We start from the raw sequence: 16,688 nt of genomic DNA, 5'->3' as shown, positions 1-16,688 counted from the left end.
ATTATGCTAGTGAAATAAGTCAAGCAGAGAAAGTCAATTATCATATGGTTTCACTTATTTGTGGAACATAAGGAATAGCACTGAGGACATTAGGAGAAGGAAGGGGAAAATGAGGGGGGGGGAATTGGAGGGAGAGATGAACCATGAGAGACTATGGACCTGAGAAACAAACAGGGTTTTAGAGGGGAGGTGGGAGGGGATGGTTTAGCCTGGTGATGGGTATTAAGGAGGGCACATACTGCATGGAGTACTGGGTGTTATATGAAAACAATGAATCATGGATCACTACATCAAAAACTAATGATGTAATGTATGGTGACGAACATAACATAATAAAATAAAATAAAATAAAATAAATAAAATAAAATAAAATATAAAATAAAATAAAATAATAAAAGTGGGCCAAAGCCACATGGGAACACATGTGAACATAAGTGAAATGGCCTTCCATACGTTGAGCATGGCTGAGGGCTGAGAGTAGGGAACGTGTAAGTTATCAAACTCGTCCTTTGAGCCTTGGTCTCCTGGTTATGCAACTGGCTGAGCCACTTTCCAAAAAGACCCAGACACACTGGCTTTAACGAGACCGACTCTCCAAGGTCACTGGGCAATGATGCTGACGTGTTGGTTTCACATCGTCAATACGTGATATCTACCCGTGGGTTCAAGAGCCACTCCAGCTGTCCCCTTTCCCAGCCAGGTGCAAGAAGTAAAGGAAGCAGAGGACTACGAGATTTCTTTTCAGGGAATCACCTGAGAGTTGCCCTTTTACTTCTGCTCACATCGCGTTGGCCAGAGGCCTGAGGGAAGCTGAACAGGTGCCCTGCCCGAACTCTGCCGGGTGGGGTCTGACTGCTCAGCGAAGAAAGTGAGCCCGGTGCCTGGGAGTGGTCAGTAGTTTCTGCCCTACCTGGTTCTTGGGAGGTGATTCAGCTCCCCCTGGAGAGCCTGTCAGACCCGTGGGCAACCCCCCAACCCCCCACTCTTAAGAAAGAAGCCCTACTTGCGTCTGTTTGAGAGCACTATCTAAATTTCTATCTGAAAAAAAAATAAGTTTCTACACATAAACATTTTACAGATTCGTGTGCCGAGGCAGGAAGAGAAGCTCAAATCAATGAAATGACTTAGCCAGAGGCACTGGCTACGCCCCGGAGCTGGCCACCACGTTCTGACAAGCAGAACCCGAGGTAAGGGGGTAGGTAACTGTCCAGAGCCAGGCCGCACCTCTTCACACATGAAGCTCATCTGCTCTGCCACCCGATCCCTCTCCCACACTCATACCAAAGAGTTCTCGATCTCCGGAGAAACTAAGAATCCCAACGTTGAAAAATCCCATCCTGCTCTGAGTGCAGTCACCAGGGGTGGTGAGCAGAATCAGGGAGTGGAAAGATACACATGCGGGCTTAGGCCATCTGGGTTTGCTAACTGGTGCTTACGGAAGCCAGGCTCCTACCCTCCTAAGGAGCCGGGGAGGCAGGGCCCTCATCCTCACGTGTTGGCTAGAAGAGCTGGAAGTTGTCCCACGCAGGAGCTTCAGAGGGCTGGAGGAGACGTCCCGGGGACACGGCCTTGACCTGTTGGAAACTATGCTAGCGTCTGCTCCAGTCTCCTAATGCAGGGCTTGGACGAAGTGGTTATGTGCCAAGAGCTGTTCTGCAGGGCTCACAGCCCCCTTCCCCCACTGCCATATCTGGGATCTTTGTGGGTGGGCCCCAGAACAGCTCGGCCCTTGGAATAGGGAGACTGAATCCAACCCAGGGCTTCTCTGCTCGCAGCCCCACACATCCCTGCCTTCTCCTAAGCTCCTCTGCTGGGATGGAAATCTACCCCCACACAAGCTGGGAGACAAGGAGCCTTGGTGGCCATCACCCATCTTCTCGGTCGTCCTTCGATTTTTACAAATTAGAATGGGCTGGTAGTCACAACCCGGGTCCCCAAACTTCCTAAAGCGGCCGAGCAGGGCGCAGGACCCCAGGTCACACTTCTGGAGGCCCCTAACTGCTTTGGCTGGGTTGTGGGTTTGAGCTCCGACTGCAGAGCACGGCCGGGGGTGGGGCCTGGCAGGCCGCAGAGCTTTGCAGAGGCGACAGTCCAGGCTGTCTTTGGAGTTCTAGCCCCCTGCCTAGCACACCTCGCTCCCCAACGCTTCTCCATACCCCAGCTCCAACCCCTGCCCTGTCCCTGGAGCACTTTCCTTCTTTTACACACGTCCTTGACCCACCCCAGTTACCACGTGTATTTGCTGGTGCAGCCTCTTTCTAGTAGTGTGTCTGCCTGTAACTTTCTTCTTCCTCCTTGGCTTGGCTAATGCCTCCTCAGCCTCAGCCTCAGCCTCAGCTGTCAGCTAGAACACTGCTTCTTCATTGTGTCCTTCCCTGAGGCCCCAGACCAGGTCAATCTCCGCTCCCTCCCATCTCTGGACTTCTACCAAAATGAGGCCCCAGCTCATGTGGAGTCTGATTGTGGAAAGAGGCAGAGGAATAGAGAAGTGGTTTGCTGGCTCAGCAGAGCGAAGGCAAGGCTGACTCAACACTGGGGTCAAGGCCAGCAGGTTGGAAAGCGGAAGCTAAAGTGCCAGTGGAGAGGAGAAAGCTGAAGCAGCTGGTGAGGGCAGTAGAGTTGGAGAAGGAGCCCTGGTTTAAAAAGGCAGCAAGAGAGAAAGGAAAGTATGCCCAGCAAGACAAAAGAGGCAGGCATTCCACAGGCATTCATTTCCATCACCTGCCCTGTACCTGTTGTCCAATAAATTTTCAAAGGGAGGAGGTGAAAAACTATGGTTGCCTATTTCAGAGGACCCTGGTCTTCTTAGAGAAGTAGGAGGCTTAGGTCTTATAAAATATGGGCATTAGGAGTCAAAGGCCTATGAAGAAATATTCTCACTTGTTGATGTATTAGTTAGGATTGACTTGACTACTGAGGGGTCAACTACTAAAACAAGTAGACACAAAATGCAAGGCTCTAAAATGTAGTGTCTGTGCTACGGAATTTTAATTTTTGCTCACTTTATAGTCCAGGATGGGTATTCAGGTCAGTGGTTACCCAGGCCCCCCGTCCTCTAAGGTCCCGAGGAAGCAGAAAGAAGAGGAGGAGCATGCAAAGGAGGTTCTCGCAGGCCTGGTATGGAAAGAACACACACTTACACTCACCTTCCTTTTGAGAGAGCTCACCCATTCGCAGAAAAAGACTGGAAAATGCAGTCTAGCTGTGTGCCCCTAGAAGGGAAGGACAGAGTTTGGTGGACAGCTAGTGGTCTTCACTATGGTAGGCAGAGTAATGGACCCCAAAGATGTCCTAATCCTCAGAATCTGTGAATACGTTGCCTCACGTGGCAAAAGGGACTTTGCAGATGTTTAGGATCTTGAAATGAGGGTGTTATTCTGGATTATCCCAGTGGCCCAATGTAATCATGAGGTTCTTGTAAATGAAAGAGGGAGTCAAAATTGATGCAGCATGAGAAAGTCTTGTCTGGCCATTGTTGGCTTTGAAGATGGAAGGGGGCCATATGAGCAGGATGCAGACAGTCCATAGAAGCTAGAAAAGACAAGGAATGGATTCTCCTCTACAACCTCCAGAAAGAATGCAACTTCTGCTGACCTCTTGATCTTAGGCCTGAGATACCCATTTTGGACTTCTGGTCTCCAGAACTCTAAGATAATAAATGTATGTTGTTTTAAGCCACCAAATTGTGGCAATGGGAAACTAATACAACCACATTTAGTACTTCCTTTTTTAAAAACACGACCTACTGGTAGTAGGAAGCATCATTTTAAATTCTTTTTTTTTTTATTATGTTATGTTAGTCACCATACAATACATCACCAGTTTTCGATGTAGTGATCCATGATTCATTGTTTTCGTACAAAACCCAGTGCTCCATGCAGTACGTGCCCTCCTTAATACCTATCACTGGGCATTATTTTAAATTCTAAGAAAATAAGACTACGTCTTCACCTTCCACCTTGTGCACAAGCCTACTGATGCATGAGCAATCAGGGGCCAGTCAGGCTGGTGGACTTTAATGTAAAGAGGCTCTAGAACAGCGGTTCTCAAAATGCGGTCCCCGGACCGACAGAATCTGAATCAGCTGAGAATTTTCTGCAAATTCTTAGCCACTCCCTAAATCAGCTCTAGGACCCAGTAGTCTGTGTTTTAACAAGCCCACCACATGATTCTTACACTTGCGCAAGCTTGAGAACCACTGTTCTAGGATGGGAGCACTGTTCTAGATTGAAGGAGACCAAAAAGATGCAGATACTAAGTTAACAATGCAGGATTCTGAACTGAATATTTTTATTCCAAAGGACGTTACTGGGACAATTAAAGAAACTTGGATGGGGTCAGGACATTGGATAGTAGTACTGAGTCAATGTTAATTTTCTGGTTTTGATGATTTTATGGTGGTGAGGTAGAAGATCCTTGCCTGTAGGAAATATACACTAAAAGTATTCAAAGGTGATGGGGTGTCCGGTCAGCCACTTAGCTTTCAAATGGTTCAGGAAGAAAAGGAGTTTTATATTGTACTTTCTATTTTACTTTGAGACAGTTTCAATATTTGAAAAACCAGTATAGGGCGCTTGGGTGGCTCCGTCGTTAAGTGTCTGCCTTCGGTTCAGGTCATGGTCCCAGGGTCCTGGGATCGAGCCCCGCGTCGGGCTCCCTGCTCGGCGGGAAGCCTGCTTCTCCCTCTCCCACTCCCCCTGCTTATGTTCCCTCTCTCACTGTGTCTCTCTCTGTCAAATAAATAAATAAAAAATGTTAAAAAAAAACCCAGCATACACCATTTTTCAAATATCAGCTTGTCAAAGATGAAAAATGTTGATAATACCTAGTGTTGGTGAAGGTGTGGGGAAATAGAAAGTTCTATACGCTACTGTTGGAAGTATAAGTTGTTGCAATATTTTTGGATAGCAAGTTTATACTATCAAAAATTTAAGGCAAATTTTGACTCAACAATCTGTCTTTAGAAATGTAACCTTCAAATATAGCCAATGATATTGTAATAGTGTTGTATGGTAATACTTGTGCTAAGCATATCATAAGGTATAAACTTGTCAAATCATTATGTTGTACTCCTCAGACTAATGTAACATTGTGTGTCAACTATAGTCAGATAAAATTTTTTTTTAAGATTTTATTTATTTATTAGAGAGAGAGAGAGAATGAGAGAGAGAGCATGAGGGGGGGAGGGTCAGAGGGAGAAGCAGGCTCCCCGCTGAGCAGGGAGCCCGATGCGGGACTCGATCCCGGGACTCCAGGATCATGACCTGAGCTGAAGGCAGTTGCTTAACCAACTGAGCCACCCAGGCGCCCAGATAAAATTTTTTTTAAAAACCAAAAAAAAAGTTTAATTTTTATGATTCTAGAAAAAAGAAAAAAAAATGTATCCTTCAGATAAATTTCTGTAAGGGTGAGAAAATATATTTTATTGCAAAACTGCTTATACTAGCAAAAAAACTGAAACAACCCGAACGTTTATCACTGGGAACTGGTTCAGTTATGGTAATACAGTAAGTTACTAGGAAGCCCTTAGAAAGAATGCAAAAGATGTCTATGTCCTTTTGCAGAAAGGAGAACCACCACATTAATGCATGAAAAATCGAAAGCAAAAGTTTGGAAGCAAAAGTGCCCCCTTTGAACAGTGCGAAGCGCCATCTCAAGTAGACTTCGCTTCATGTGCTCCTGGTGCTGCTGGGTCGGTTCAGGACCAGTGAGAACCTCTCGTCTGTTCAAATTCTTGAAAGTATAACTGCACAGATTATTGGTTTGGATTCCAAAACAGTTATGTTATCTTGAGTTTAAAATGGTTGTGTCCTGACCAAAAAAAAAAACCAACCTCCAGATCTGGTCAGATCCTAGCCGCTTAGGGACCCTGGGCACCAACGTGAACATCCCTGTGATGTGCTGAATCCTGCCCAGATGCTATCTTGCTTCTGATAAGATTTTGAAGCTGGTTGGGGCACCTGGGTGGCTCAGTTGTTGAGCATCTGCCTTCGGCTCAGGTCATGATCTCAGGGTCCTGGGATCGAGTCCCACGTTGGGCTCCATGCTCAAGCAGGGAGTCTGCTTCTCCCTCTGCCTGCCGCTCCCCCTGCTTGTGCTCTCTCTCTCTCTCTGACAAATAAATAAATAAAATCTTTTAAAAAAATATTTTGAAGCTGGTTAACTAAACGAGGAACTTATTCTAACCCTACAATGGGTGTATGTTTCTGGTACCTTCACACCAGTCTGCAGCCCACCTGAAATACTGCAGTTCGGGACTGGCTAAAAGAGGTGAGCGGGGATCCCCAGATGGAGGCCCCATTTAGTCATCAAGACTATGTTCTGTGCAGAAGTTCTAGGATGGTGTTTGTCTGCTGTCCCCTTCTCCTGACTGATTAGGCACGAAGGCACTGTTAGTCTTGGAGAGTGGTCTAAGTCGAGGGCTGGTGTGCCCAAGGGCAGATCTCCGCACAGGCCATGAGAGGGTCAGTCGACTTCAGAGAGGGCTAAGGGGCTGGGGGACGAGGAAGGCCCTGAGGTTGCTCCTCAAAGCCCCACTAGTCAGCATTTCTCCAGACAGAATAAACTAGGTAACATCCAAGATTCTAGATGTGGGGGGAAGTGAGAGCAGAACTGGGGGATGATGTAACTCTTCCTCTTAAAAGTAGCTTAAAAAAACTTTTTTTTTTTTGATGGGGAGGAGGGTAGTAAGATCACAGGAAGAACTGTTAGAGTATTGCTATTATAGTATTTCTGTTGTAACATACTTTTATCTTTATTTTTAGAGGGAAAAAACCCTCCTGATAAGGAAGCTGGAACCTAGGAGCTCCAAGGTTTGTGCTCACTGAAGTGTCTTGTTTTGTTTTGTTTTAATTGTATCTTCAGACAACAGGCTCTAAGAAATAACATTTTTTTTTAATAAGTGACTTTTATTGAAAAATTTTAAATATGTAATTGAAACAGCTTCAAGATGACTTAACTATTAGTAAATAACTAACATATGTATCTCAGATATTGTTTTGTGGAAGGAGAAAGGGAACTTGCCTGATGACAGGCCAACTGAAATAAAATTGGGAGGATGGCAGTGTTCCCCCCAAAAAATGTTATCCAAAAATTATTTACTAAGCCTAGGGGTCTTTGAGAAGGGATTCTTTTTTCCAGTTTGTGTTCACTTTAGACTCCTAGCTTTAGATCACAAACTTTGTAGCTCCTGAATCAAGTTCCCTTTTGCTGAAAGTTAACAAAATATAAAGGAGAGCTTTAGGCAGTGAAAAAAAAACTTGTAGAAAGTTGTAAGGCCCAGGGCTGAGAGCTTGGCAGATAGCAGTGTATCAGTCAGATTCCAACTAGGAAAACAGAAACCACTCTAAGTGTTTGGGCAGCGGGAATCTAATACAGGGAATTGGTGACACACTCAGAGATCAGCATCAGAGAAAGCCCCTGCCAGACGTCATCAGATACAGCTTTTAAAATAATGTTTAAGCAAAATAAAGAGACATATTTGGCATATTATAAAAAAGGAAACAAATGGAAAGTCTCTAACTGAAAAATAGGGTATCTATTTAATGGTAGATTACACAGCTAACGAGAGACTTGGTGAACTGAAATACAAGTTATATCCAGAGTGAAGCCTGGGCAGGGCGGGGGGGACAAAGGGATGAAAGTGAGAGGTTAAGGTTACTACTTAACCACAGGGATTATGGTGAGAAGGTCCAATATACCTTCACTGGAGTCATAGAAGGAAAGAGAAAGAGAATGAGGGCGCCCAACGGCTGAGAATTTACCCAAACTGAAGATACGGACCCACAAATTTAAAAGCCCAAAGAATCTGAAGCAGCATTACTATAAAAAAAAAAAATCCACACCTAAACATACCATAGTAAAACTGGAATAAACCAAAGACACAGGAAACAAACTTAAAAGCATGCATTAAACAGAAAGATGAACAGCCAACTGCTCACCAGACCGTACGGAGGTCAGACCTTGGTGGCTTGATGCCCTCTACTGTGACAAAAGGGCTCAACCCAGAATTCTATTCCTGGGGACAAATATCTTCTAAGAATGAGGTGGAATAAAGTCATTTTCAGGCAAACAAAAATTGGAAGGTGTTACCTCTAACAGGACAGAATGTCCTAAAGGATGTTTTTCAGACAGAAGGAAGGAAAATGACCCCATATGGAAAGTTGAGGAGGCAGAGAAGGAGTAGATATGAAGATAAATCTCAATAAACATTTCGTATAGAAAACAGTAATACTGTATTTCAATACATATCCATACACCTGTATATGTACACAATGAAAGTTCACAAAAACGATAGCATATAAAATGACAGGTAAATGAAGTTAAAGTATTCTAAGACCCTTTCATTGTCTAGTATGAAGATACAAGTGCCAATTAACATGAGGCTTTGATAAATCAAGAATGGATCTTTTAAGTCCTTGGCCAGTAAAAGAAGAGAAAAAGTGTATAACTTCCAGACCAACAGAGGGAAAAGTAGAATAATAGACTAATCGTAATAGAATCCTAACGGAAGATTTCTAACCCAATCTGAAAGAAGTCAAGAGAAGAGATCACAGGGCCGCCTGGGCGGCTCAGTCGGTTCAGCGTCTGCCTCGGGCTCAGGTCATGATCCCAGGGTCCCGGGATCGAGCCCCACATTGGGCTCCCTGCGCTGCGGGAAGCCTGCTTCTCCCTCTCCTCTGCCCCTCCCCCTCTGCTCGTGCTCGGTCTCTCGCTTTCTCTCTCTCTCGAGTAAATGAATAAAATCTTAAAAAAAAAAAAAAAAAGAGATGACATAACCTAGGTCAGGAAAGCAGTGAATAAGATTTAAGCCCAAACGTACTGGAAATTATACATGGAAGGCCTAATGTTCCTGTTAAAAGAAATTATCGGACTAGATTAAAAGCACAACATGCTATTTCCAAAGGACACATATCCAAGAGACACATCTAAACACATCTTTGGGCTTTTAAATCTAGTGAAAGAATGGAAAGATATGCCATGTAACAGTAATTTTTTTTGATGTTATTAACAGAAAAAAATAGACTTCAAATAAGAAAAGGCATTACTACAGAGAGAGGCTTTCTTCTTACAATTTCAATTCACCAGGAAGATGCAACAATTCTATACTTACATGCATCTAATAACACGGCCTCAGATACATAAAGCAAACTTCACAGATCTGTAAGTGGAAATCATTAAATTAAATTAATTACGTCATTAATTGACAGAAAGCAGATAAAAATCCATTAAGGATAGAGGAGATCTGAACAATGCATTACAAACTTGATCTAATGCTTTATCTAGACAAGTGCACCCAGCATCTGCAGAACACACATTCTTTTTCAGTGACCACGGAAGCTTCACTGAGATCAAACATGTGTTGGGCCATAAGCAGATTCCAGCAAATGTCAAAGGGTAGCAATTGTGCAGATACGTTTTCTGACCACAATGTGGTAATAGAACTAGGAAGGCCACGTACATTTTAAACATTTATTCTATGGGATCTGTTGTGATTATTTGTGATTTTTATTCTTTCTTTATTACACCAGAGGTTTATCAATTTTAACACTCTTTCCAAAACACCAACCTAACTTTTGATCCTTTCTATTGTGTCGTTTTGTTTCATTAATCTTTGCTCTTATTTTTATCTCCTTAACTTTAAAAAACAAGACAGATCACTAGTCAATTTAACAAGGATGTTCGTATAGAGATTTGCAAAATACAAAATGCTTTTTCATGAATCCTTAAAGCAACCTTGTGAGTTGGATCATTTCCCTCATTTTACAGATGGGGAAATTATAGACGGGAAAAGAGATTCATAGTTGTTGCATTCACTGGAATGCTGGCCCTGAAGTTTATATCCAAGACCAGAGGAACTTCTGCTCTCCTCCAGGGCTTTGCCCTGCCAACCCCTGGACCTCTTCTTATTCTTTGAGATCTTAAGGGACACTCACCCCCAAACAGCCATGGTTAAGATGGTGGAGGCTTGACTCCCACCAACCCTTTGTGTATTAATTTCCAGCCCATCTATTGCCAGGAAAACAGGGGGCCGGGGGAGAAGCAAAATGCACATAGTATGAGTGGGCAGGATGCCTAAGCTGGAGAAGCAAGTGTGAATCAGCCCTGGTCCCATCCAACACTTTTGGTCACTGGAGGAGCTGGAGGCTTCTTCTGCTGACCTTTTCCAGCCTGAAAAAGCAAAGCATCGTTGCTTAGAAACAATGGATTGCTTGCTTAGAAGCAAGATACAGCTGAGTAACCAGATCTAAACAATCATTTTTCTCGAATCTCATCTTAGGTTGTATCTGTGTTGGGGTGGTCCTTGGGATATTTTCTTGGCTTTCAGATGGGGCTGCCTTCCACTACCTGACTGTCCGGTCACTAGTCCTGGGACAGGGGCCACCACATGGCGAGACTTACTTCACACACCTTTATGCTAAAGCTTCTCATTCCAGGCACACTTCTAAGGCCTCTAATAAACACTAACTTCTCCAACTCGCTACTATAATTATTCCAATAAATGACAGCTGAGGACACACAACATAAAACAGAAGACTTACTTGCCTAAAGCCATCTGGGATAAGTGAAAGAGCCCTTGTTTGCATCTGGGCTTTGTGGTGGAAAGACCACATTTTGGCCACAATACTTTGTAGTCTCTCTACATGGGACTCACACAAACTCCTTCCTGAGTATAAGTGATACTCTCCACAGCCTGAGAAGAACTGCCACGTCTAAATGGGAACACCCTGTAGAAAGAACTGTGTTAAAATTTGTGACTTCTTTCTCCACGTCTCCAGGCTGAGGCACTCAGCTGAGGCTGGAGAAGAGGCATGGAGAAACCTACCAGCCCGAGTAATCCCCTGGAAGAGGTTATACCCAATTTTTCAAGGTCCTGAGGCAGACTTCATGTCCCCACTATCTGACCTCAGCTAACTGGTCCTCAGTTGACCCTCTCTCGTTTTTTAATCCCATGAGGGAAAAGTTCCCTTGCATTGCATGACTGGTACTCAGTACCACTTCACCCCTAGAGTGTCCATACATAAACACAGATGAAATTATTTTTTAGGTTTTCACTTTCAAATTCACTAATAGAGAGTGCATGCCTATGGAAGGCTTTTCCATACTTACTATTGATTAAGGTTTCTCCTTTCTGCTTTTTTTCCTCTCCCTCCTCTCTCCTCTTGCTTCTTCTTCGAGTTCCCTAAGTACTGAACTCACTCCATAGTCCTTCCCATACACTCCACATCTATAAGATGTGAGACCCTTAGTAAGTTTTGGTAAGTTACATTTTCCTAGGAATTTTTTAAAAATTTCATATAACATTTCTCACTTATTGTAATAAAATTATAATATAATTAATCTTAGTGTTTTAATACCTGTAGCATTTGTAACATCAAACTTTAGAAATTCTCTGAGACTTCAACTCCAAGGGCCTGGGTATTTATTCAAATGGTTGCAATAAGGAAAGTTCTCAAAGGAACTGTCTCTCCAAACATGAGGAATGAGATGGGTTTTATAGGGGAAATAAACTAAAGCAACAGTGTTCACTGCAGTTTGGGTGGGCTTTGGTTATGTAGGTGGCAATCTTTCAGAAACAGATTGTGTTTCTTTGTGATTTGGCTCACTCATGCTACATCCTGTTCTCATAATTGTTGACTCAAGGAATTTAGAGGGAGTGGGTTATTCTCTCAGTAGCAGGGAGTGAAGAGGTCAGTGCATGTTCAGAGAGTAGAAAATTTTACAGTTCTCCTTATTCCCCCTTTTTATTCCTGACTTTGGTTTTCTTTTTCCTTTGATCAATCTCACCAGAGGGTTGTCAGTTTTATTAGTCTTTTCCAACACACACACATGCATTTGGTTTTGTTGATCCTCCATATTGTGTTTGTTTTCCTATTTCATAAAGGTCTACCTTTTATTACTTTCTTATTTTAACTTTTTGGGGATTTATTTTGATTGTTCTAACTTTTTGAGATGGTACTTAGGTGATTAATTACTAGATTTTCTGATTTTCTTAAATATCTTTTTAGGCTATAAACGTCTAAGCACAGCTTAAGCAATATCCCACTGGTCTTGATTACAGTGGTCAGATCAAAATATTTTCTTCCTTGAGCCATGATTAAGAAAAGTATTTGTAAATTTCTGAATATAATGGGGATGGCCTAAGTATCTTTTTATTATTAATTTCTAACTAAATTGCATAGTCAAGCTAACATACTCTGTATGATTTTAATTCTATAAAATTTGTTAATGTTTACTTCATGATCCAGCATATGATCAGTTTCTGCCCCAGCTTGAGATATAATTGACATGTAACATAGTGTAGGTCAATTTTTGAAAATGTTTCATGTGTGCTTGAAAAAAAATGTGTATCCTTAACACAGTGGTGCAGGGTTCCATGTATTAGATTGCTTACTAAATCAGTGTTCAAATCTGTAACTTTACTAATTTTTAATATTCTTGTCCTATTAATTACTGAGAGGTATCAAGAAATCTCCCATCATGATTGTGGATTTTATATTTCTTCTTTTAGTTCTGCATATATTTGCCAACTCTGAGCTATGTTATTAGGTAGATACTAACTCAAACTGTTATATCTTTCCAGTATGTTCTCTCCCCTGGACATTTTGTCTTAATGTAATAAATGATTCCCTTTATCTGTAGGAATAGTTTATGACTTAAAGTATCTATTTCATCTAATATTAGTAGAGCTACACCAGTTTCTATTGATTACTATTTGCTTCAAATAACTTTTCTTTCACTTCCAAATCTTGAGTCTTCTCATATTTAAAGTGAGTCTCTTGTACACAGTATACAATGGAGTTTTATATTTTTGTCTGCTACAGTGTGAATGTTTGTATTCCCCACAAATTCACATGTTGGAATCCTATTGCCCAGTGTGGTAGTGTTAGGAGGTTGGGATAGTGTTAGGAGGTTGGGATTTGGGAAGTGATTAAGTCATGCGAATGGAGCCCTGATAAATGGGATCAGTGCTATTATATGAGACCGCAAAGAACTTCCCAGCCCTTTCCACTACATAAGGGTACGATTAGAAATCTGCAACCTGGGGCGCCTGGGTGGCTCAGTCGTTAAGCGTCTGCCTTCAGCTCAGGTCGTGATCCCAGGGTCCTGGGATCGAGCCCCACATCGGGCTCCCTGCTCAGCGGGAAGCCTGCTTCCCCCTCTCCCATTCCCCCTGCTTGTGTTCCCTCTCTCGCTCTCTAATAAATAAATAAAATCTTAAAAAAAAAAAAAAATCTACAACCTGGAAGAGAGCCCTCACCCAAACATGCTGATCTCCAACCACTCTGATCTTGAACTTCCAGCCTCCAGAACTATGAGAAACACATGTCTGTTGTTAAGCCACCCAGTCTATCGTATTTTGTTATTGTGGCCTGAACTAAGACATTGTTTGACAATCTTTGTGATTTAAAAAGAAATACTGATATTTTTGGCTTAAGATCTACCACTGTTTTTCCTTCTCCGTTTTTTTTCTTGTTTTTTGATTTTTAAAAATTCATTTTTCCTCTACTAGTATTAAAAATATACATTGTATTTTATGATTCCCCTAGATTTTACAATGTGTATGAGGTTAACCAAAGCTTTACCTCATATAATACTTAAATTCTTTTTTACTCTCTGGACAGGTATTATTGTTGTCTGATATTTTGAGTCTATCTTAACAACTCTAAATCCTTATTGTTTTGTATAAAAATGTTCATTTGCATGTGCCTACATATCTATTAACTCTTCGCTCTTCCTTCTTGCATCTCAGAACATCATCTGGGATCACTCTCTTTCTGTATTAAAATGCATTCTTTAGAATTGCCTTTAGTGAGGGTCAGCACAGGAAAACAAAACAAGTTTTGTCCTAAAATGTATTTATTTTGTCCTCACTCTTGAAAGCTATTTTCACTGGGTATAAATGTTCAGGCTGACAGTTACTTTCTATCTTTATACTCATGTTTTCATTCCACTCTTTCATCTGTTGTTGCTGAGAAGTCTATTGTTCTTTGAAGGTAATTTGTCTTTAGCTGTTACTGCAGTTACACTATGATGTGTGTAGATGTGATCTTTGTAAATGCATTCTTTGGGCTTTTAAAAAGTGTGTAGCCTTGGGGCGCGTGGGTGGCTCAGTTGGTTAAGCAGCTGCCTTCGGCTCAGGTCATGATCCCAGCGTCCTGGGATCGAGCCCCACGTTGGGCTCCCTGCTCCACAGGAAGCCTGCTTCTCCCTCTCCCACTCCCCCTGCTTGTGTTCCCTCTCTCTGTCTCTGTCAAATAAATAAATAAAATCTTAAAAAAATAAATAAATAAACGTGTAGACTTGTGTTTTTCATCAGCTCTGGAAAATTCTCAGCCCCAGTCCCTTTGGCCCTTTTCTTCTGTCCTCGCCTTCTGAGACTGTGACTTTACATATATTTATATGTAAAACTTCCCAATGAAATCTTCTCTTCTCTATTTTCCCGTATTTTTCTAACCCCATGCTGCATTCCGGATAATTTTTCCACCTTTATCTTCCAGTTCACCAATTCTATTTTTAATTTTGTCACAATCTGTAGCCAAATGCATCTTTAAATATTTTAAACAAAAAGTTTAAAATTTTTAAATATAATTATAAAAAACCCTTATCTGATAATTTGTGACGTCTACGTCAATCTGTTCTGCTCTAGTTTTGTCACGTTGCCTTTTCCCCCTTGTGTCTTACTAACTAGTTGCTCCTGAAAAATTACCTTTAAATTCCCTGAGGTCTAGACTGAAGAAGGCCTCTTCGCAAGGTGCCTTGTGTTGCTTTGGCCAGGGCCCAGGTTGTGCTTACCCGGGTCACAAGGGCCACGAGGTGTCAGGGACATTTTCTTTTCCCTTTCTTCTCTGCTGCTCTGCTCGGTTACATGGCCACTGTCGGTACAGCCCCCAGGAACTGAGGGATGCTTTCTTTTGAGGTTGTAGCACTTTGGGAACCCAGGTTAACTTCAGAAAGTTCTCGTGTAAGACTCACCACCTTAGGGGGCCTGGCCCTGACGGTCCCTCTCACTCCCTGTGGCTGGTTAAGTGGGACCCAGCTCTGCAGCATCAGCTGACAGGTCAGGACAGAAGGTGCTTTAGTGTTCCCTTCTCTGATGACAGCATCTCATTTTTAAACTGTCCTGTTTAAACTACAGTCTTTTTATCTTCAATGCTCTCTTGAGAGGAAGGGGTGGAATGCTATCTACAATTTTTTAAAAATGAAGTCTTTCACTGTTGTTGGTATGATATTGACCCAAGTAACCTACCTACCTTTACCAGAAGGTACTGTCCTGCCTTTTCAATGTTGTTTTTTCTCCTTTCCAGACTTCGAGGTTTTCCAGTCCAGATCTTTATGTACTTGACTTCTATCCTTCTGGTCTGCCCATGACATTTTACCATACATAGTTAGCAAAATCCAGAGCTAAAGGCATCTTGACCTCCTCAGAAATAATACCAAGCACTTTAGGCCACTTTCATGCAGATCTTCCAGCCCTCAATTTAACCTACTATGGTCTAACATTTCAATTCTACCTTCAGTCCTTTGAATTAGACTCTGCCTTTTTAAAGAAGTGTTTTGATTTACCTACATGTTGGCAAGTTTAATTCTCTTCTTGCGCATCAGGCATTTTCTCTGGGAAGAGGTGGGGGATGGTGCTCCTGAAACACGCTCCAGGCCTGAGGTAAGCCTGAACAGCTCATTGAATCCGTACCACAAACTCCACCTGGCACAGGAGGAAACCATCTGAGAGCAGCTTAAGGGGCATGTTACTGGCCCTAGTGGACTGGAGGCCCATTTCCTGTGGGCCAGTCAGTGGAGGCCTCAGTAGGAGTGTGTCCTACTGCTCAGCAGGCTGGAGCACTTGGAATCCCCACTTGAGCGGAAGCCACCCTCTCTCGTTATTTCATCGGTCTCTCTCCCAACTGTAGGTGGCACGTTAGGTCCAGGTGGAGCTCACGTACCTGGGTGTGTGTGCATGGAGGAGTGGTGCTCAAGCCACTGGTGGCCTCAAGTAAAGGAAAGATGGGTAATACCTGGTGACTCCTTGGAATGGATATTCTATGGCCTTCCTTTCTGCCCACTACGCACCAACCCTGGAACGACCAGCCCCTTTTGAGGACGTGGGAGCTTTTCTGATGAGGCTTTTCATCGGACCATCCTATTTCCCACTCCTCCCTCTTTAAAAACCCAACTGTCCCACCCAGATATCACTGCTGCCTCCCTCTTCCCCACTGGTGGTGGTCACTGTCCTCTCAACACTGCAGTGTTTGGTTCAGCATCCATTAGTGTGGTTTTCCTTGTGGACCTTCTCCCTTACCTCGCCTTTACTCCTGCTGCCTAGCTCCTAGGACAGGGGATCGTACCTAGCAGATCCTCAACAAGTATTTGCTGAATCCATCAATCCAAGTCTGTGGAGAGGGCCAGTATTCCGAGAAGGACAGAACAAGCGTGGCTGTGGCGTTCCAAAGGGGAGCTGAGTGGCAGAAATGCTCTTTCCCTCTCCATCAAAACTTACTGGTGGAGGCTTGGAGACAAAGTGGAAGAATTATACCCCTAGAGAGAGGCATGGAAACCATGGGAGGCTAGAACGGGGCTAGAGACAAACCCTAGAAAGCCAGGAAACTATCTAGGTAGAGACTGCTCTCTGGGAAGGAGAGTGGATTTTGGAGCCAGAGAGACAGGACAGGCGCCATCTGGAGTATTCT

The 16,688-nt window shown here is 42.9% G+C and overlaps 1 protein-coding gene across 2 annotated transcripts in view; it reads right to left on the bottom strand.

Annotated features, from left to right (window-relative positions):
- The window catches only part of LOC102745532 (uncharacterized), a 29,383-nt gene that overhangs the window by 8,468 nt on the left and 4,227 nt on the right, over positions 1 to 16,688 (bottom strand). For both annotated transcript variants that reach the window (XM_081827330.1, XM_081827331.1), the window contains exons 2-4: positions 11,110 to 11,227; positions 9,936 to 10,170; positions 9,113 to 9,160 (exon numbers count right to left, since the gene is read on the bottom strand). The gene's annotated coding sequence lies outside the window, so the exon portion shown is untranslated. The remainder of the gene's footprint in view (positions 1 to 9,112; positions 9,161 to 9,935; positions 10,171 to 11,109; positions 11,228 to 16,688) is intronic.

This window comes from Leptonychotes weddellii, chromosome 7 (genome assembly GCF_054177405.1).
Source record: "Leptonychotes weddellii isolate Sample4059 chromosome 7, ASM5417740v2, whole genome shotgun sequence".
In the NCBI taxonomy this organism is placed as follows: Eukaryota; Metazoa; Chordata; class Mammalia; order Carnivora; family Phocidae; genus Leptonychotes; species Leptonychotes weddellii.
Note: the sequence above shows the minus strand (reverse complement) of the source record. Positions and strands in the feature narration are given on the sequence as shown.